Source organism: Balaenoptera borealis (genome assembly GCF_965194805.1).
Source record: "Balaenoptera borealis genome assembly, chromosome: 3".
In the NCBI taxonomy this organism is placed as follows: Eukaryota; Metazoa; Chordata; class Mammalia; order Artiodactyla; family Balaenopteridae; genus Balaenoptera; species Balaenoptera borealis.
Window position 1 is genome coordinate 88890697 of NC_138866.1, and position 23001 is coordinate 88913697.

The following is a 23001-nucleotide window of genomic DNA, read 5'->3' on the forward strand; positions in this document are numbered from 1 at the left end:
TCTCTAGAAGGTAAGCGTCCTCCACATGTTGGTTCACTGTTCTAGCTACTTTAATCTTATGACAATCCCACAACAACAGGTGATTTCAAGATCAATCATAACAGAGGAAGAGGGAGGTAGAGAGTACAGCATCAGAGTTAAATATCACACCAGGAAGTGATAATTGTCACTTCCACTCATTTCATTATTCAAATAAGTTGTGTGGCCTTGCTTCATTTCATGACAGGGATACACAAATGCCCCATGTGCCTGTAAGTAGGGGAGAACCTGGTACTGGTGAAAAGTACTCGCTCCTACAGTGTTTTATATGATAGAGGTTTAGTTAAAGGATTATGGGTCACTAGTCAGTTAATAACAGAGGGTAAATTGGCCACTGTTTGCCTTTTCTTCTAGTTGTGGGAGTAGGTAAGACCTGAACAATATAGGAAAGGGAAAAGAGAGGAAATCATTCAAATGAAAGTCTCCCTGTGCACTCTAATCTCTAATCTAATGATAACAAATATGAATTTTGCACCTATTTGTGTAAAGTCTGTGTGAAATGCAAAATAAATAGAAGGTACGATTTTGGCTCTTAAAGATCTTAGAACATAATGGGGAGGTGAGGCAAACCTAAAGAAATGCAGTAAAAGCTGATCAATCTGATAACGTATGAACTGGAAATCTTTATTATTTCCCTACATATATAGGATGATAATGATAACCTTGAGACTCTGCAAAACCCTAAAGTGCTTTCAGAATCATTAAAGGAAGATTAAAATATTTTCAGTATAGTTTAGGTTTGAGGCTATTACTGAATTTTAATACTACACAATGGGCCATTCATGCACAGTGTATATTACATATCTCTATTAACCTGAATCTGTGATGAACTAGAGTAGCCCATTCTCTGATCATTTATAAACAAAATTAGAGAAACAGATAAACATTTGCTTCTAGCAACATCTGCACAGAATTGCCTATGCATATTGAGCAATCATGGTGATTTATAATGGGAGTGAGATGGAAGTGGGTTAAGTAGGAGTTTATATAAAAAGGCTATCTGAAGAAGGTGAGTACGTTTTTACTGGAGAGGTGGGAGATATTTTGGAGCACAGTGAGCTAAAGGTGGGTAGAAGCATTTTAGGAAAAAATGAGATTTGGAAACAGATGTCACATTAATTTTGTTTGTGTGGCTAGAGAAGAGTATATAATGGAAAGTAGCAGGGGCAAGAAAGATCTAATAATGGGTAGAATCTTCACGCTTATGACCAGGAGTTTTTATGTGGTCAAAGTGCAAATTAAAGTCCATTCACGTTCTCAGAAGGCAGGCTTGGAACTTCAGTTCCTAGATTTGTTTTAAGATAGGTTGGATAAGGAGAAGCTGCTAAAATGGCTGATGCTGGAATACAGACATGGAATCCCAGGAACTGCCAGAATAGAAGGTGAATCCGAAAGACTACAGGGAAGAATCAGTATATTTGGTATTCCTTAGGTTTCTGTCTGAGGTACTCTTCTTTCACTATTTAAGTGATCATATCCATTGGAATGATGTCATTTACCATCAATAGGCTTATAACTCTTATCCAGAAACAGGAAAAGCATCATATAGTAGTAAAGTGTGTACTCAACAAATGTTAGCTATTAGTATATGTCTATCAAAATCTATTTATTTGAACCAAAATTTGTATATCCATCTGCAGTTTGGTTATCTCCACTTGAATACCTAAAAGAAAACTCAAGCTCAACCAGTCTAAAAGTATCCTCTCCCCCTCCTGACCCACTCTTGCGCTGTGTTCCCTTTTCATTCAGCCAACTGAATATATCTCCAACGTGTATGTCATTGTATCTTCACATTGTTTGCCTCATAGTACATGTCCAAATATATGAGTATGTGAATATTCATATGAAAAAAGACTAGATAAGAGCAATGAAGAGGCTTAAGTTTTGAATGTGACTCCAAGGTTGTAAACTTAGGTAGAAATGAGACTGGGAATTGTAGGGGAAAGAGTATGGGCATGAGAATCAGGTTTCAATTGTTGATATTACTTGAAAGTTGCTTTACTTAGCAGATACCTTATATTAACAAAGCACAAATCATCAATAAGGCCTCAGAAAAGGCAATTTTTTCTACAAGCAGTCCTTCATGGCTTTCGAACATTTCCACACCTCACCAATTTTGTCCTCCTCTCCCTCTAAAAGACAGCACATCACTGTGGCAAAGAAAGATGATAAACCTCTCTGCCATCATAGAAACCCAGGCTCTTCTTGGCTTAAAAATAAGAGGTGACATCCTCTAGAGAGATTCCTGAAGGACACAAGTTGGCATCATTTTATAGAAGAAAAAAGGGCATGCTTTGATGGATGGATAATAAAAGCATGGGGGAAGAAGATATTTCAAATGAAAGAAATAACCGACAAAGAGGGTTAGTGAAGGGTCAAAACAATATATGAAGATATCAACATTTCTTGCACAAACATTCAATAAAAGTGTCAACAAACAAAAGCCTGGCTGGCAATAATGCAGCCAAAATGGGTAATTAAGTGAAGAAAGTAGTCTAACTGAGCTCAACATGGCTATTAACACTTCTTTACTGGTCTCAGAAAAATAAAATACTGAAAGACAAGAGTTTGAAGTGAATCAAATGTATCCAATTTACAATCAAATGAAAAAACAGTGGGCTCAGAGCCAAAAAAATTCCTCAACTCAGCTTCTTTCAATGGCTTTAATTTAACCAGCTGGATTTTTATTTAAAGTTGTAAAAAACTGCTATCTTATTCAACCTTTTGAAAAGCAGGATTTTCCTTTTAAAGGGTAATCTATTTCTTTTTATAAAATGAAAGTCAGCAATAACTGGTATTCTGCACACATGGAAACATGATAAAATTGACACAGAGAAATAGAAGGCACAGTCCCTATTCTCAGAGTGAAGACATTCTATGAAGAAGAAATATATGCCAAATGGGATATATAGCTCATGGGCATGCAGCTTACTGGACTTGCCTCAGTTTTCAATTCAGAGATGCTAGTCAACTTAGGTGTAAGGTGATAATTGAGGTTCTTTGTTTAATATAACATTATAATTTTGAGGATGACTCCTCAATAAACTGTAGCTTAAGGTCAAAATGTTCCAATTAAGTAGTCCTCTTGTCATATACTAATATATGCAGTATAAATTAGTAAAATTTTCATTCCTAAATATATAAAAATTATTTAAAATTCTGGAACTTGAAAAGGTAAGCCTTTATCATCTGGAAAATTCTCTTTCATAAGAATAAAATTGGATGTTACTATACCAGGAAACATATTTTATCTTTCATCCTGCTTTTAAATTTTAAGATAAAATCACAGTATAAATATATAAATATATATGATGTTCCTTTTTGGGGGGGCACGAGTTGGGTTTTTTTTTAACATCTGTATTGGAGTATAATTGCTTTGCAATGGTGTGTTAGTTTCTGCTTTATAACAAAGTGAATCAGCTATACATATACATATATCCCCGTATCTCTTCCCTCTTGCATCTGCCTTCCACCCTCCCTATCCCACCCCTCTAGATGGTCACAAAGCACCGAGCTGATCTCCCCGTGCTATGCGGCTGCTTCCCATGTCAGAACATTCAACATGAAGGGATAGTTTAATAGGTTAAAGTTCTGATTTTTTAAATGTTGAGTAATAATGTAATGTTTTATCTCTACACATGCATATGAGGTTGAAAAACTGTGCACTTGACAGATAATTCAATCCAATCAGCAAATATTCGAATCCCTACCACTGGCAAGTTTGAATGCTGCAAATGCCATAGAGTGAAGTGATGTACAGTCTCTGCTGTCACTCACTCGGTGGATGGCCACTGCGATGGCCCTAGAAGGAGAGAAGACAGTATAAACTTACAGATAACTAATACAAAGCAGAGTCAACTGCAAAGCAAAGCAGGGGGTCGGGGGAAGTACATTTAATTGGAGAAAATCAGCAATGGCTCCACAGAGAAGACCGCATTTTATAAGAGCTTTGAAAGATAGGTAGAATCAACCTATAAAGAGATAAGGTAGTAGGGCATTTTAGGGACTGTAAAAGGACAAGAAGGAGGTAAAGAATGAGATGGATTTGGGTGAAATGCTGAGTAATACAGTTCTAAACAAAGGATATTAAATAGAGAAACTGGTAGATAAGCTTGGGTTAGATTGAAGGCCCAAGAACAGGGAGTACTTATGTCCAAAGGCAGAAGATAGATGTCCAGCTCAAGAAGAGAGGGAATTCGCCCTTCCTTCACCTTTTGGTTCCATTAGAACCCCCAATGTATTGGATGATGCCCACCCACATGGGTGAGGGTGGATCTCTTCACTCAGTCTACTGAATTAAATGCTAATCTCTTCCAGAAACACCCCACAGATATACCCAGAAAGTGTTTTACCAGCTGTTGGGGTATCCCTTAGGCCAGTCAAGTTGACACAGAAAATTAACCATCACAGTGGCCTTTTGTGTCTGCCTTCTTTCACTTAACATACTGTTTTCAAGTTTTAACAGTACTTCATTCCTTTTCGTGGTCAGATAATATTTCACTGACTGGATACACCACATTTTGCTTATCCATTCATCAGTTGATGGACATTGGGTTGCTTTCACTTTTTGCCTATTATGAATGATGCTGTTGAGAATATTCATGAACACATTTTTTTTGGCCATATGTTTTATTTCTCTTGGGTATAGAACTAGGAGTGGAATTGCTGGGTCATGTTAACTCTTTAATATTTTGAGGAAATTTCCACCGTTTTCCAAAGTGGCTGTACTATTATATAATCCCACCAACAATGTACGATATTTGAGGGTTTGATTTTCTTCATATCTGTACCGAAACTTGTAACTGTTGGTTGCTTTTTATTTTAGCCATGATAGTGTGTTAGAGTGGTACATTGTTGTAGTTTTGATTTGCATTTCTCTAGTGACTAATGATGCTGAGTATCTTTTCATGTGCTTATTTTTGCCATTGGTGTATTCTTTCAATAAATGTCTTCACATTACTTGCTTATTTTAAAAATTGGGTTATTTGTCTTATTTTTGAATTGTATGAGTTTTTTATAGGTTCTGGATATAAGTCCCTTATCAGATATATAATTTGCAAATATTTTCCCCAATTCTGTGGATTATATTTTCACTTTCTCTATAGTGTCCTTTGAAACACAAGTTTTACATTTTGATGAAGTCCAATTTATCCACTTTTTAAAAATCATTTGTGCACTTGGTATCATATCTAAGAAACCATTACCTAACCTAAGGTAACAAAGATTTACTCTTATGTTTTCTTTTGAGAGTTTTATAGTTTTAGCTTTTATGTTTAGACCTGTGATCCATTTTCACTTAATTTTTGTACGTGGGATGAGGTAGGGGTCCAGCTTCACACTTTTACATGTTGACATCTAGTTTTCCCAGCACCGTTTGTTGAATAGATTATTCTTTTCCTATTGAATTGTCTTGGCCCCACAGACACAAATGTGTTTTAATGGTCACCATACAGGTTTGAGCACATACTTACCCTTTACTAAATTCTTCCAAAAAGCTTTAGATTAAATATACTATTTAATTTCTAAGTGAATGTTTATGGGAACATGGATGGATTAATACCTTGTGTGTAAGTTTGGTGGCCTTAGAAATTGACATAAAAATTTGGCCTTGTTTCCAAATTAGGAAAGAGGACCCCATTCAAATCTAGAAGGCAAATCTCTATTTCAGAGTCTGCTTCTCAGAGAATTATTTAAGACACCTCCAATAAGGGGACAGGGCCTCTCAGTAGAGAGGCTTATGCACGGTAAAACATAATTAGGAGCCTATGATTTCCGTAGACAGACTGACTCAAGAAACAGAGAAGAGGAAGGCTCCAACTATACTTGCCAGTTTCTCCTTCCAAACTCACTAGTGAGGGTAGAGTGAATGAGGGGATGTAGCAAGACCAGGATTGCACTGCTAACACATTACAATGTCATAGTCATCCATATGAAAAGAAACAGAAGAGGTGGAAAATAAGCATTTCCCCCCAAACCTTGTACCACATACCTCCGGTAAGGTGTCAGGCTCTGGTGTAGGTCTTCAGTTCTTTCCTACTCACCTTCCTACCCCACCTTCCCAAGGTATTCTGTGAGGAGAATCTGATACTTATCTTGTTTACTGATAGCTTTAAGATGAGGGTTTACCACATAAATAGTATAATTGCTTCTTTACTTTGAGGCCTTTTATATGAATAGTTGGTCATCACAGGTGATGAATTTTTCATTTCCTTTCACCCAAAGACCAACTGACTCATGAACCACCTCAAAGCAAAGGATAGACTTGTTGAGAAACTTTTTTTCTTTTCTAACCACTGTAGACAAAAAGGCCATTATTGCTGGATTTTTTGTCTAAATATACTCTAAATTTTGGATGAAAATTGATGGCAACCCTATTTTGGGCCAAGAATTCATTTCTGGGTCCTACAAAGTGACATTTTGGCTCTATTTTATACGGAGCCAAAGGAAAATTGTTCATTAACATTTACAAGCTGTTTCTTTATATCCGTGGTCTGATGCAAATGAGCTGGGAGGCAGAAAGTGCAAATTGAATTTCCATTTCTATCACTGACTCCATGTGTGACCTTGGACAGAACTCTTAATTTCCCTGAATCTATTTTCTCCGTCTGTAAAATGGGGACAACAATAGTGGATATTTGCTTCATTGCTTAGTTTCCCATACATAATTTTTAAAAAGTCTCACTAATGAGAAGGATACATTTAAATGGTTCATATGAATAAAAGTTGGAAAATACAAAGTTTCATATAAATGCGAGTTCCAATGGCGTGATTCACTTTAAGGAACACACACATTTCTGAAAATCTGGCATAAGGTACAACACATTCTATTCTTTTCCACTTTCAAAATGATGGTGTATCCACATTAAGAACTGTTGACTTTAGCATGTAAGAGTAATCATTAAACTATGTTTTTAGCAACATGTTTTTTTCATAAAGCAGATATGTCCTTTTTTCCCAAAATTTTGGTACAACCAGTTTTCTAGTAATTTCTAGGTTACAGCAGACTTTTGTCATATGTGGTTTTGTGTTTCAGAGTTTAGCATAATACCCAAGCCTACGTAATAACAAGCTAGTTATTATACAGTTCTACAGTATAAGACAAACACATTCAGGGGTTGTTTTAAAAACTCTAAATACTTCGTAATACAAAACAAAAATTCATTTCATGTTTTCTTTAAATAGGGAGCTCACCATTTCAACTACTTAAAAAATTTCAAGTTTGCACAACTTATAAGGAACACATCTATCGCAAGAACAGGCAAATTCTGCTCTCACATCAGGAAAATGAAAACAGTATTTCAGATTACTGTTGGGTCTTTGGGAGCAGACGGGTCTCTTTAGATGCAGCATGTGGCTTTACTTCTCCCGAGTAAACTTTCATTATAAAAATGTCCAGTAAAAGAAAAGCTCTTGGCTATTTCCTAGATCATACTGTATCATTTACCTATTGAATCCAAAGAGGTTTATTTTAGCTTCACTTTCATTTTGCAATATTCAGGGATTGAGCATATGATCTAGTTCTATCGTTCCGCATATTACTTCAGTTGTGTTAGTAGGTAATGTTTAGGTTAACCGTGGTTTTGCTGAAATAATGGCTACTTCAAGGGCCTTCATTCCTCTCACAGAGTGGCTCACAGAATAGATGAAAGTCAAGGGGAGGCTAATCTGCCCATTCAGTAGCTGTTATCAAAAATAAAGACTGATTCATGGGTGCTCTTCCCAGATATTTTTATTTTTCTGTTTTGGGAGGTGACCTGGGAATTTGGACTGGAAAGGAAAACAAACAAACAAAACTTTCCAGGTGATTCTAACATCCAGCCATGCATGAGAATTCTGTCTGAATTCTAACAGTTTCTTGAAGCGCTCCATGAATTCACAGTAAATGTTACTTATGTGATTGTCACCCTGTAGTTCCAGCACCGACATTCTGAATCCCCAGTCCAGACTTTTTTTGGCCCCTTTCCTACTCATGGTATTTGAATGAAGCTGGTGCTTGGCCTCTTGACTTTCATATGTACTATAAACACCATGTTTATTTCCCTTATGTGTGTCTTAACCTGGAATAATTTGAGAATTAGGCCTGTATCCAAGTTCTTAGGCCATGTATTAATTCTTTCAAAAGGTATATATACATTTTGAGTATATAATATGTACCAAACAGGTACATTTTATTACAGACATTCAAGCACAAAGGATGGGGCCCCCCAACTACAATAAGTCTCTCTGAAGAAGAAAGCTTTAAATGGAGACATTAAAGCAGGTGAGGTGGAAAGGGCAAAAACAAAACAAAACAAAAAATGCAGGATATAAAAAAGGTGAATTTTTATTGACTATCCCCTTAACCTGTCACATACTTTTGCACCTTAGGTTGTGCAAATTTAGTAGTTAGTATTGTTTCTTTTTTTTTTTTAATTAAAGACTATTACCCTGATTATTGGAGATTAATTCAAATTCCTAATTCAAAGCTCTTAGGAAATACTAATATCAAGCAGAAATTTGAAAGGCAATCCTTGAAAACCCTACCAGATTGAATAGCTCTGACTCTTATTATGCTCTGCTGCATCCTGTGTATAATAATAATATAGGACATTAACTGAAGATTATTTTCAATCTGGAACATCCCGTTATGTCTTCAAAATGGCATGCTCATATAATAATCTTATTCTATAATGTTGTTTCTGCCATAATAGGCCACTCTTCCTATTAACCATGTCACAGACTGTAATAGCAATGGCAGTGATTGAGATCCAAGTGAAATGTAAATCGGGTGACCTCTGCATTGGAACTGGATCCTTGTTAGGTGAAATTAGCTAATACATCGACAAAGCTACCCACAGTCCAGACTTCTTGGTAGCTTTTTCAACATCAGCCTGAGAGCTGAAGGTGCTCTGGTCAGCAGGTGGATCTGAGGAAGGTCTTAGATTCTTGCTTTACTAGCTGTGCCCTTGCTGAATTGAATGGCATTTCTGTTATTCCATAGATAATGAGGCGAGATGTGCTTATTATAGCAATGTATTAAAAATAAAAAAGCCACATTTTAGCAAACTAAAATTATAATTAAAAGAAAAAAGAAGGAAAGCTTCTGCATAAATAGTACCCAAATTTCAAGGGACCAATCCTTAGAGGACAGAGACATCAGAATTCAAATTTGTTGAGTAATTTTCCTAGGCCACACGGCACCAAACATATCATCTGAGACAGATTTTCCTTTGATTTCCACTTAGGTTTAATGGTTGAATAATCATGGCTCATAAGTTTATCTTTAATAACAGTCACAGCAGACAGTTTATTAGCAGATTCTGCAGGCTGCGGGGTTGTCATTTGCTGTTATAGTGATTGTCTGTTTTAAATATCACAGCTGCTGGTGTTTTTATTTATTTATTCATGATTTGATTCCTGCCTCTCCCACATCTCTGATGCTCAAAGGCAAGCTATTTTCCCTTTCTCTTTGAATTGTGAAAGGCTGCTGTGACAGCCCCTAGCCCAGGCCGTGGAGTGTCACACAGGGTCCTATGGTGCTGAACAAAAAGCCACGTCTTCCTGAATCTGGCAGAGCTCTTTATGAGAGCCCAGCCTTCTTGTGGGGGGCTTTCTCTGTCAGTGAGTGGCGGGCATGAATGGAATCCTATCAGGGGCTCTGGGCCAGTGAAGACCCTTCTTCATGTGTTTCTTGGCCAGGAGAGTGGAGCCACTGGGAGAAATGCAAATGCCCGGGCCAGCTGAAGAGAAAGCTTGCCCATAATACATAGCATCTTTCATTGAGTTGTGAGGGGACAGGCTTGTATTGAACAGATGACATTATTTCATTCGTCTTCAGAAAAGCCCTGCGAGGCAAAGTGTATACAGAGTGATAGAATTTTGTAAAGAGAAAGATTGGGGCCTCACATTCTCAGCATGACCTGGAATTTAGCATGGAATTAGAGGGGCTGCTGCTGGGTAGCTGATTTAGGGAGCTGAACATGCCTCAAATACCAATATCCTTCCTCTCTACCCTGAGGAAATATGCCATGCTCCCTATACCACCTGCGTAAATAGAACAATGTCCCCACCTGATGGATAGGAGGTGGGCAAAGTCTGATATTCTACAACTTAATGTGTATCCCCTGGACAGAGGGCAAATGAAACGTACATAACTAATTTCAGTTAATTTCCTATGAGCAGTCTTGGATCCCTGGGAGGCCAGTGAAAGCAGAGAGAAGAAAGACCTGGGCTTCCCTGGTGGCACAGTGGTTGAGAGTCTGCCTGCTAATGCAGGGGACACGGGTTCGAGCCCTGGTCTGGGAAGATCCCACATGCCGCGGAGCAACTGGGCCCGTGAGCCACAACTACTGAGCCTGCGCGTCTGGAGCCTGTGCTCCACAACAAGAGAAGCCGAGATAGTGAGAGGCCCGCGCACCGCGATGAAGAGTGGCCCCCGCTTGCCACAACTAGAGAAAGTCCTCGCACAGAAACGAAGACCCAACACAGCAAAAAAAAAAAAAAAAAAAAAGACCTAAGAAAGGAAGAGTGAGGAAGGAAAACAGGAGACACATCCCACCCACGTATTGATCTTTGCAGGGACACGTTCTGCCCCCCACCACACACTCTAGAAGGTATCTACCAGTTTCTTGCCTAGTTCAGCAAAAAGGAGACTCAGATCTCTGTGCCTCTTGCTGCTTTGGGAAAGGGGAAGGTGCAATCTGCAAAGAGACAATCATCCTCCCCTTTACTGCCAGCAGCAGATTTTTTTTTTTCTCTTTTTGGCTTCCCTGCCTTTCAGTAAGTGCTTTTGTAAAGTAACAGTAAAAGCTAACGTGCAATAATATTTCAGAAGTTAATGGTGGGTGCTGAGGATTATGGAGCACTTTAATTTTTACTGTTGCTTTGCTAATATCTTTATCAAAACAATGAGCACCAGGAAGTGGTATCGCTTGGTAAGCAGAGCCAGAACTAGGACTCAGTACTGTGAGCCTTTCTACCTGCCTGGCTCCAGATGCACTCCCCAGTGTCAGGCTGAAATCAGACAATGATGTTCCTTTTAACAGGTGAGATGCCCCTCATAATGCCTGGGAACAAGCAGTTTCAGTATCAGCAACATCACTCCGCGAATTTGGACAGCTTAGTGGTTCTCAAACCCTGTCCCTAAAAAACCCTGGGAGCGGAGCTTCCCTGGTGGCGCAGTGGTTGAGAATCCACCTGCCAATGCAGGGGACACGGGTTCGAGCCCTGGTCTGGGAAGATCCCACATGCTGCGGAGCAACTAGGCCCGTGAGCCACAACTACTGAGCCTGCGCGTCTGGAGCCTGTGCTCCGCAACAGGAGAGGCCGCGATAGTGAGAGGCCCGCGCACCGCGATGAAGAGTGGCCCCCGCTTGCCACAACTAGAGAAAGCCCTCGCACAGAAACGAAGACCCAACACAGCAAAAATAAATAAATAAATAAATAAATTTAAAAAAAAACAAAACAAAACCCTGGGAGCCTGCAAGCTGGGTGCCAATGTTCTAAGGCTGAAGTCCAACAATTAGTCATTCTTGACAAAATAGAAATATAATAGACATAACATTAATGTAGCAGATATGGTCTTTGTTTTATTTTAAGTTTCTTTGCCCATAAATGTTTATAAAGCCTTTGGCACTTGATGATGTTTACTAAGGAATGTTGGCCAATCTTCAATTATTTAAATTATTTGTTGGCTCTATGATAAACTGTTGATTCTACTTTAAGATATTCAGCATTCAACTAATTTTCATCATGGACACACTACTTCGGTCTGAACCACCAAAGATTATGGCAATCACCTCCTAACAGATCTTTTTGCTTCTGCCTTTGCTACTACATAACCTATTCTCCACACAGCAGCCAGAGTGAGCCTTTGAAAAGGTAGGTCCAATGATGACACTTGCTCAAAACTCGGCAATCATTCCCCATCTCACTGCAGAAGAAAGCACAAGTCTTTATAATGTTCTACAAGGTCTTACATGGCCTGGCCATCCTGACTTTGCCTGCCCCTCTTCCTTTCCTTCAACCTGCGCCAGGCACTTTGGCCTCCCGGCTGCTCTTTGAACATGCCAGGTAAACTCACACCTTAGAGCCAGTGCCCTATTTTTCTGCCTGAAATGCTTTGCCCCTAGATATCTGCTTGCCTGAAATCATTATTTCTTTCAAGCTTTTGCTCAAATCCCACCTTCTCCGTGCAACCACCCTGCTTAATACTGCAACTTGTTTACGCTTCTAACTCCCATTCCCTCTTAACCTGTTCTACTTTTCTTCCATTACACCTATTGCCTTCCAGCATTTTAACCCATTAGAATTAGAATGTCAATACCATGAGAACAGAAATCTTGGACTTTTTCTGTATTTCACATCTTCTAGTAAATGCTCCAGAAATATTTGTTGAATAAATAACTTCTATTATGTGCTAAACTCTAATATTCTGAGGATACAAGCATTAACAAGTTATACATGCTTACTTACAGTTCAGTGAAAACATAATTTACAAGCAGATACAGGAAATAGAACAGTGCAAAGTAACATATGAATAATAATGGAAGAAATCATCAAGAAATATTGAGCTGAGTTTAATAGTTTTGTGTGTGTTGCATGTACTTACAGTTGTGATCTTATTCTACATTACATCGTAGTTTTCTACCTCTAAAACCATTCCTCTGATGAAATTCAACACATCAGTATTCACTGTGATCTCCAAGGAACAGACTTTCAGATGCCCCACACCTGAGGAAATTTAAGCACTGCTATTTGATTGTGTGGTGATTTTTAAAAGGCGTTCACATATATTTTTCTTATCTAATCCTCAGAACAACCTTCAAAATGCAGGTCTTATGTGTTATCTTCTTTAATGTGTTCTCCCTGTTTTGACTTTCAAGCTTTAAGCAATGAAGTTTTAGGTAATTTTCTAAATTAACATGCCTACAGGTTCTATGAGATTCATATGTGTGGACTTGAGTGTGACGGCTGCTACCTGTGTTCATTATTTTTTTTCTTTTTTTTCAACTTGAGTCCACCATTATAGGTCCTTCTCTCAAAGTAAGAATAAATTCTGCAATAATTGCTGGGAATGGGAAAAGTACATCTTAACAGAAACTTTCGTGGAGTCAGCTGGGCCCCAGGCTTTGGATTCTCTTCTCTTTCAGTTCCAAGGACATTTATCTTGTAATGATTGTGTAAAAGGCATGGTTTAAGTAGTTATAGAAAATACAAGGATCAATAAAACAGTATCCTTGTTTCAAGAGCTTGTACTCAAGGAGGGATGTCAATGGTGTCAGCAGTGGTGAAAAACACTGTTTTTGCAAGGTGTGTGTATAATTTTTAAATCAACTTTTCATTTTAGGGTAGATTTAGATTTACATAAAAGTTATGAAAGATGGTATAGAGACTTCTGGTATATTCCACACCTAGTTTTCCCTATTATTAGCTTCTTGCTTTATTATGGTAAATATTATAGTTAATGAACCAATATTGATACATTAATTACATTTTTAACTAAAATCTATACTATAGTCAAATTTCCTTTTTTTTTAAACTTAATATCCTTTCTCTGTTCCAGGATCCCATCCAGGATACCATGTTGCATTTAGCCATCATGTATCCTTAGGCTCCTCTTGTCTTGTTATGACAGTTTCTCAGACTTTACTTGTTTTCAATGATTTTAACAGTTTTGAGGAGTACTAGTCAGGTATTTTGAAGAATGTCCCTCAACTGGGATTTGTATGATGTTTTCCTCATGATTAGCCTGAGGCTATTGGTTTTGGGAAGAAGACAAAGAGAGAAGTGCCACTTTCATCACATTATATAAAGAGTAGATGCTATCGACATGACTTATCCCTGTTGATGTTTATCTTGATCACCTGACTGAGGCAGTGTTTTTCAGGTTTCTTCACTGTAATCCTTGTGATTTTTATGTACCCTTTACCTTGACCAAATCAGGATTATGTAGAAGCTTCCTTGGACTTTTTAAGATTAGCCTCTCCAAACCCTGAATCAGCTCACTTTCCTCACATTTCCAAGATTTCCTATGTATCTTTTTGTCTTTTTGCATGCCAGATATTTGTCTGATGTCATCCATGAAGAAATTGCAATTTTAAGAGTAGAGGGTGTTTTGTTTTGTTTATTGTTTTTAACTAGTGACTCAGGTTATCTATGAAATCAAATACTTTATTTTGAAAGCAATCAGGCTAAGGAATCCAAAAATAAGACTAATGATTAATTTTACAGATTCACAAAATTCTAAAAAGTAGCTTAATTTCAAGTTAGAGATGTAATGCACATACATTGTTTAAAAAGTTGGAAAACAGAGAATTTTAGAAAAAAAACCTATAACTATCAAGAGATACTGCTACCAACTGATTACCTTCAGTCATTTTTCTACATTTCTAAATATATATATATTTATCCATGTATCTACATATCTTCATTTTCTTTTGATTTTGGGAGATGATCTTATAGGTATAGTTTTGTATTTTGTTTTTTACCCTGAATTTTTCTCATTAAACTTTGTTTTAAAGGGTCTCAAAATTCAAGATTTTTGGTCAAGTTGTTTCCATTAAAAAGTACTGATTTTAAAAACTAACAACTTAAAATTGCCACAGAAAAAAAGCCAAATGATCCACAAAACATCCTCTTTTCCCTCTGAAGGTTTTGAATTGCATTGTTATCATTAACCAAATTTTGCTATTAAATGGTCAGTTGAGAGAAACAGTTCTGAGAGCTTCTACCACCAGTCTGATTAAGACTAGGATGGCAGGTATTAGGGATAATATTATTTTAGCCTACTAAGTTTTATGAGCAGACTTAGTGAACTTACCTGCTCCAGCAGCTTTCTTGTCCACTGATTTGATGACACGCACAGCAGTGGTCTATCTCACATCACAAACAGCCAAATGACCCAGCGGAGGATAGCCAGAGTTCAACACATGGGCTTCCAAGAAGCACATCAACCATGTCAGCAACCAGATTTCAAGAATTCGAGGCCATCTTTTAGCTTCTTGCCAGAGTAGTGATCAATCTTCTCCTTCAGCTCAGCAAACTTGCAAGTAATGTGAGCTGCCTGACAATCCAGCACAGGTTCATAGCCAGCACTGATTTGGCCTGGGTGGTTTAGGGGAATCACCTGAGCACTGAAGCCAGCTGCTTCCAATAGTGGGTCATTTTTTCTATCACCAGCCACAATGCCAGGATGAATATTTTTGACAGGCAAATTCTTGACATTGAAGCCTACACTATCCCCCAGAAGAGCTTCACTCAAAGCCTCATGGTGCATTTCAACAGACTTTACTTCAGTTGTAATGTTGACTGGAGCAAAGGTGGCCACCATGCCAGGTTTAAGAATACCAGCTTCCGCCTGCTGCAACTAAGATCTGGCACAACCAAATTAATTAATTAATTAATTAATTAATTAAAAAAAGAGACTCTTTCCAATATGGTAACAATTCACAAGTACTGGGGTTTAGAACTTAAACATATCTTTAAAAAGAAAAAAAGAACACCAGTTTCCACTCAACCCACAGGGACAGTACCAGTACCACCAATTTTGTAGATGTCCTGGAAGAACAAACCTAAAGGCCTGTCAATTAGAAGAATTGGCGGGCATGCCACAATCTGGAGATTTGAGCACTGTGGTTCCACTGGCACTGCCATCTTTATGGGTGACTTTTGTTCCCTTGAACCAAGGCATATTTGTACTTGGCTCCAGCATGTTTTCTCCATTCCAACCAGAAACCAGCACAAAAGCTACCGTGTCTGGATTATAGCCAATTTTCTTAATGTAGGTGTTGACTTCCTTAACGATCTCCTCATTATCTCTCTGGCTGAGGAGTAGCTCAGTGGAATCCATTTTATTAACACCAACAATTAGTTGTTTCACAACCAGTATGTAAGCCAGAAGGGCATGTTCATGGGTCTGCCCATTCTTGGAGATACCTGCTTCCAATTCACCAACACTAGCTGCAACAATCAGTACAGGAGAGTGAGTATGAGATGTGCCTATAATCATGTTTTTGTTAAAGTCCCTGAATCCTAGGGCATCAATGATTGTCATGTAATACTGGTCTCATATTTTCACATGGAATTATCAATGGTGATAGCAATCTCATTAAGCATTCAGTTTACCCAAGACCCAGGCATACTTGAAGGAGGTCTCTCCCATCTCAGCAGCCTCCGTCTCAAACTTTTCATTGGTTCTTTTGTCAATCCTACCACATTTGTAGATCACATGGACAGCAGTGGTGGACTTGCCTGAATCTATGTGTCCAATGATGTTGATGTTAATATGAGTCTTTTCTTTCCCCATCTTGGCTTAGATTTAGTGGTGGTTTCCATGGCACCTGTGTTCTGGAAGCAAACATGTTGCAAAAAAGCTGCACTAAAATTAAATATGGAGGATTTCCCTCAATTAAGTTTAAAAAAAATGGCCAACTCCAGTATAAGCATTTAATCATACATTTAGTGTTTGGAATTTTAGTTAGGGAATTTATAATTATTTCCTCTCTCATCAATTCTGCGATGAATATATTTGATGTATCTTTTGAATAATCTTTAAATGCATTTTTTTATTATTTCCTTATTATAGTATCTATGTCACTAGAATTCACATTCCTGGAGGTGGGCCGGATTGTAAATTCAAAGATTACCATCTTCCTTTTGTTGACCTAGAAATAGGATCATTGCTGTAAGACAAGGAAAAAAACCTCACTTATTTGGGGGTGTTAGGAATAGCAATTCAGGAGACACAGATTTGGGTAGAAACCCAAATGTGCTTCAAGAAGAGTTAAAAACCAAAGAGTTTTAACAGGAAAAAGGAAGAAGCTTACATAATTTTTTTGCAAGAATTATGATTGATGTTGGCAGACTGGAGACATTCTTGTCCGTACATGGTTGGTTGCTAAGGCTGTTACTCTGAGAGAGTTCGATGTGCAAGCATTCTTTAAAGATGTTGTGGCCCAGTTCAAATTCATGTTCCATCTGGGTGGAGATGTGCATAGGCCCTGCTTTCCCAGTGGCCTCCTGGCTCCATTTTACTGTTCTGTTGGCATTACAGACTCCATTTTATTCATTTCTTCACACTTTTTTGGAAAATCAAGGTAACTAAGCTGGTGCCTCTGAAGGAATAGAATCTGACATAATGCACTTTCACCTCTAAGATTCCATGATACTATGATCATTGGCTATTTTTTCAAGTTTTTTTAATGGATTATATTTTATACATATATGTGTACCTATAAAATAAGGAATATATATAAAGTGTATATATACTTTAATGTGGATTTTACAACTTAGACTATGATCCTACAGAAATTAAAATACAGATTTCCCCAGAAACTGCATAAATTATTGAGTTAGATATTTCAAATTACATGTTCCGTATAAGTTACTCAGGAAGAAATAAGAAAATACCAGAACACTGTTTTGGGAAAAGTAAGTAGAACTTGAATATTAGCTGGTGTGATTCTTTCAGTCAGATTCTATAAACATAGTTGAAAACAGCCTAGATTACAAGGTAACAAGTCAGTAATACATGCTCACCACTTCAAATCAAGCTCTCAAATGCAGGCATTGGAAATATGAAGTGATTCTCCCAGTATAGTTCATGCGGTTCTAGTCTTAATTGCTACTGTAGTGAGATTCATTTTAATCCTATTATTGATCTAAGAAATAGAGAGTTTGGATAGGGTCCAGAGGAAACGAGAATTAATAAAAAACCAAAACCGATTAATGTGTTGACTAGGAAACATTGAACTCATTGGGGTTATTGAGTTTGGAGCAGGCTAAGGAGAGACTTAATATCAGTTTCTGACTATATAGGTGAGACTATGGTATGATTAACTGTGTGTAACTGATTTCATTTTCCACCGAGGAAAAGGCACATTTACACGAGCATGGATTTGCCTTGGTCATTGAGAAGATATAATAGGCTAGGAGACGGCTACAATTTGTCATCAACCCTAGGATGCATTGTAGCCAGGGGAAAGAAGGCTCATAGCTTATCAGGAGAGGCCCCAAGAAATGAATGGAATTGCAGTACAGAACAGCATGCAGACAGGAAGTGATATCTGCTTCCCAATCACACAAGTTTTAGATGGTACCACAAATAATGATGAGGAAATCTTCTGTCCGTGAAGAGCAAACCTCCCAATACCAAGCCCCACTCCATCCTGTTCAGTCTTTTATAATTGGTTTGGGGGCTGTTGAATATGGGCCACTGTCTTCTCTGTTATTCTTTGTTTATTGTACATTAGCAGGAATAGACTGGTATCGATTCCCTTTGTTTATGTAGACAGCATCTGTGAACTGCAGCATGATCTTTCAGCTCATGTAATACACATGCAAAATATGTATGTCTGTGAGTCACACGGATTTAGAAAAATGTTCTTCTACTTTCCTCCAGTATAACAAGTTACTCTTTTGGAGTATATTAAGCACTTTTGGGAACTTCTTTTGGTCATTGAATGAATAACTCATTATTTGGAAAATTAATGCCTTAAATTATATTATGTAGTAAGTCCAAGTTGGTGGGTTACACAAATCTGAAACTTGAGGTAGCAGTATTATACATTCTTCCTGAAGAATCAAGAATAGAGTGTTATATGGATAAAAGAATGGTGATGAAAATGCTGATTTTAATAGTCAGGGGACCACTTTGTCTGATATTTAACTCAGGTTAGGTGCAGTCCCTGCGTGATCTCTTTGTTTTCTTGTTGCTCTTTGACTCAACCATAACCCCTCCACTTAGACCCTGTTCTTGGACTCTGCTTCTTTTCCTTTCCTCCTTCAAATTTTCACTGTCTACTAAATTCGTCTTTTGAAACAACATAGTGTAGTGCGAAGGCCTTCTGCTTAGACCTTGTGCTTTTGAGTCACCTAAGTATGGGTTTGAAAGCAGCTCCATCTCTTTCCTAGTTCAGAATTTTCATCAAGTTTTTCGAGACTCAGTTTCCTCACCTGTGAAATTAACGTAATACTATCTATAATGTAGGGGTATAGGGAGGATTAAATGCAGTAATATTTGTAACAGATCTACCCCAACTGGCACATATTAAAAGTAAACATTTCTAGGAAAAAAATAGCTGTTTTTTAAAATATGATCACTTACTTCAGTTCTAAGATACTACTGATCATTCAATAAATATTTATTGAGCACTTATAATGTCACAGCTTTGTGCACAATAGTGCACAATAGGTTGTGCTGGATAAATAGTTACTAAAAATCATAATAATGATAAAATATAGATATGTTTCTCTTACATTCATGGAGCTTACAATAGGTTATGATCCACCATTGGTTTAATAATAGCTTTTCAGGGAAAATAAGAAATGATACACATTAAACTATATATTAATTTTAAGGTACGTCATGATTTCAGAAATACGTTGTGTGAAAAATGCATACCTTATAATAAAAAATAGTGTATAATTATTGTCCCACTCAAATTTAAAACGGATTCATTTCTGAATACTGGTCATCATCATCTTGAATTTTTCTTGGTTATATTTGTTCTATTCTCCAGCCAACCTATGTCTCTTCAGTTGCCCTCATAGGCTCCTCCCAATCCTGAAAGTTCAGGCCTTGCTCCTGCCTTTGTTGCCCATTGTTCTGCTAATGCTGTGGGCTATGCCTGAAAACTCTAGTCTTGGTGAGGTGTCACATTCAAAAAGAAGCGCAGTCAAGTGACCAAAAGTAATTTAATACAACTCCAATAATCACTTTTTGCTGCTTCTCTTGTAGAACATGAAAGAACATTTAATATCCAATGCAGCACATCTCTGCACCCCATTCCTTCCCTCACTCTACATCTCTCAACTTGCTCAGCCTCTCCAAAGCCTCTCTTCCTATCTCTCACATTCTTAATATTCTTCTCAATAGTTTTTCACCTCTGTGATTAAAATCAGAAAAGAAGGAAATGCCAATTAGGCATTAAGAAGGAAGCAGAGGCTGTGAATGTTTATTCAGACATTAATAATTTTGTTTCTGTCATGCAGTTGTTGCCTTTTGCTACTCTCACCTAAGGATTGGGCACAATGAAACAAATCAGGATAAGGAGTGAGGACGGGATCAGCTGAAATTTTGGGGAGAACTGACAGAGTTGGTCCTTGCAAATGCCAAACTCCAGTTGAGCACATCTCTGTACCCTTGGCAATTGGGTCTCCTTTACTCTCCCAAGCAGACCTTAAGGACAATCCTAGTCTTGGGCAGGAGCAACAAACATCTGTGGAAGCTGCTCATTGGTTCAACATGAATTTAGTTTTACTGCTGGTTCCCCTGACACTTAAGCTCCATTTCTGTGGTAACACTGTGTTTGTCTGATACCCTAGTATCAACCCTGATTGAGTTCTAAGTACCAATTATTTAAGAATCTTCAGGACATTGAGGGTTAACATAATAGCCGTGTAACAATCATTCAATAATGTACAAGGCTAGCAAAACACAAGAGTATTGATATTAGAAATACTCATCATTTATTATAATAATTTGGCCTTGGCATTAATACTTTGCTATCTTGTAATTTATCATGTGCTTATTGATGTTTTGTTATGCAATTTTTAAAATGGAGGATGTCAGCATATTGGATTCACTTTATTAAAATAAGTACTGAATTTTGGGGGAAGTTGGCTTCTAGGTCTGCGACAATATGCTTTAGAGAAAACTGCTTCTTCAGATTTGTCTCATGTACCTTAGATCTTCCATATAGATAGGAAAACTGCACAATCTATAGTAGATTAGGACAGTGATATTATTGGGTTAAACCATAGCTTAATTATTCAGTTACTTGAGGCTACATAATCATCCAGCCATATCTTTTGATAATGTTCCTTTAAACTCATTGGGACTAACCAAATTTAGAATAATGTGCTGTCATGTCACTTCTAAGAAACATTTTGTGTGCTGTCCTTGGTGACTGGTTAGTGATGCCTGAGAGAATATTGTTTGTGTAAATTTCATTAATTATTTTACTTCAAAATGATGAAAGTGTTTTTTAAAAATTCAGATGAGATCTAAAACAAAACCAGACATAATTTGCGATTCAGAGCCACTAAGGATTTGTTTCAGGAGCAAAACTGTTTCCATGGAGTTGCAAAGTGTATCTGAATCTCATAATTTAGTTAAAATTATCAAGTATTTGTAAAGTTACTGTGTTCAAAATATGTTAAACATTTTCATAGAGACTCTCAGACATTTGAGATCAGAAAAAGTTGGTTTTAAGACAGCCAAATGTTGAAAATGGAAGTGATTGTTATTCCATAACTGCCACTCCAAGTCTCACTGCATAATTAAGCTAGAGTTGTTAAATGTTCCCTAGAGGATCCAATTCAGCAACATATATCTCACCTCTAGATTTATCTCTCATAGTCCTATGAGTCACGGGGGCCTTGGGTGATCAACTATTTACTTATATTATTATGCTGGACATCCAGCCATAGCATTTGTGTTTTATTAAGGACAACTGATATTTCCTCAGAGTTTGGGGTTTTCCAAGTAAATAAATATAATTACTTTTCTCTCTTTCCATGAACTATCTGCAACATAGATAAATTATCACTATGTACATAGTGATATCTGTATAGTAACTTCACGGGCCAAAGTATGGAAACAGGTAGAGCTATGGTTAACTGACACTGGTGTTAGAACTCACACTTTCATTTACAATTTTTATAAATACAACAAAAAATTGCACTTTAAAACAAAATATTACTGTGAACCAATCTATAATGAAGAGTGATAGTATTTTAAGTACAAGGCTAGAAAAAATAAAGATACCTAAGTACAATTGTATACTTTCTTATTAATTGTCAACATTAATAATCACTGCTTAAAATAATTATAGTTTGACCTCTGAGGTTGGGTAAGATAATTAACCCTCAAAACTTTTTTAGAGTAAAAAGCCATTTTGTGGAGACAGCTCTGATACTTCAGGGCTTCTGCATGGATTTTTTTACTCTTTTAATCATTTCACTATGCAGATTGGTACTCAGTCCTCTTATCTTCTTGCTCTCAGATTTCCCAACTTGCATCCTCTACTTGTGGCAAAGTATAAAGTGAGAGGAAACTTTAAGAAGGTCTGTTTTCCAAATGGGATATCTTCAGTTCCATGTCATTCATCTTATCCCAGGTCCTCATTTGTAGAAACTAATATTGTTGTGAGATAAGTGTACAAATTCAGATCTTTATTATTAGTGTTACATGTCATTTTCCATTTCTAGCCAAAGATTGTATGAAGGTGCATTTCCTTCTCTTCTTCATAGTATATTTTCATCAAAAAATGAAACATGTTCTCCAGTCGTATTTCAGGACCTAGTTTAGATTCCACCTATCAAAGATTTCCCTGATAATTCTAGAATAAAACTTCCCTTTTCTGAAGTTTTATAATTTTTTAATTATTTTCATTATGCACTTTGTATTGACTACTAGCAGTACTCTGTTTTCTTTATGAATCTTTGAATATGCATATAGAAGTTGAGTGACTTTTATGCTGAAAAGATGACATGTGTTTTTATTCCCCAGGGTGCTAAATACATTATAAAGTCTCATTACAAACCTTATGTTTTAGAGATAATTTCCAATGATATATACCGAGACTTTCTTGTCTTTTTAAATTTTATTCTTTTTGGGTCCAATTGACCAGTTGATAAGCTGAGGTCCAATAAGCATCTGATTGGGCATTTATGCCTATTGCCATTCATATTTTCTCAATTGTATTAAAATTAGGAAATGGCTGGTAACAGCATTTTCACTTCTGTTGACAAACTAATTTTATGTCATTTTAGCAGACAGCCAAGATGCCAAGATGCCAAGATGTAATAATTCATTCTTGACTTACTAAAATCTAATACAAATTATTACTTTTATCCCAAACATGATTCTGCTTTAACCTCAGGACCTTGAAGCTCTATTTATCCCCTCTTGCCTTTTGAGTAATTTTTGTTTAGTATTTTAGTACTACATGTATTTTAACTGCAAAAGACATTATAATT

The 23001-nt window shown here is 37.1% G+C and overlaps 2 pseudogenes across 2 annotated transcripts in view; one reads left to right on the plus strand and one right to left on the minus strand.

Moving 5' to 3' along the window:
- The window catches only part of LOC309626893 (forkhead box protein K2 pseudogene), a 103512-nt pseudogene that overhangs the window by 11098 nt on the left and 69413 nt on the right, over positions 1-23001 (plus strand). The window lies entirely within an intron of this gene.
- On the minus strand, positions 13007-22397 carry LOC309626734 (elongation factor 1-alpha 1-like; annotated as a pseudogene). The gene is made up of 2 exons: positions 15541-22397; positions 13007-15385 (listed from the first exon to the last, which is right to left on the minus strand). The product of its transcript is annotated as an elongation factor 1-alpha 1-like (transcript).